Source organism: Penaeus monodon, chromosome 31 (assembly GCF_015228065.2).
Source record: "Penaeus monodon isolate SGIC_2016 chromosome 31, NSTDA_Pmon_1, whole genome shotgun sequence".
Classification (NCBI taxonomy): domain Eukaryota; kingdom Metazoa; phylum Arthropoda; class Malacostraca; order Decapoda; family Penaeidae; genus Penaeus; species Penaeus monodon.
Window position 1 is genome coordinate 18,502,974 of NC_051416.1, and position 593 is coordinate 18,503,566.

Below are 593 nucleotides of genomic sequence, written 5' to 3' on the forward strand. Positions count from 1 at the left end.
TAAAATAATCATAATATAAGTACACAGAATTTACAAAATGAAGTTATAGTGGACATCATGTGTTCCTGGTGGAAATGGGTTAAAAAAAAAATCCATTTTTATTTTTTATGTCAAAAAAGGCATTACTAAATGTCATCAATTATGCTTGTAAAGGCCAACATTGCTTGTGTATTTCAGGTCATACTTAGTAGTTAAATGCATTAAAACACCATGGCCAGTATATCTTCCATCTGTGTACACAACCAATAGTCACCCAGGTATGCACATCTCCATACATAAAAGGCAGTTATGTATTGTGTTATTAATTGAATATGTAAGTCAGATGAAGATATGACATTGAAATGCATTATATATACCTGTAAATTATTGCATTTTATTCATATGTTTTCTACATCTGCCAAATTCATCTTTCTTACCCTTAAAAAAGAAAAAAGATTCTCTGCTTTCCCTCCTAAAATAAGGTTATGAAATGTTTAATTATTTTGAAACATTTTCATTTGTTGTTTGGTTTCATGTGTTTTTGTCATTATGAAATATGTATGGGGTAGAACAGGAACCATATGCACTGTCTTCAGATCAACTTATTCCTCCCT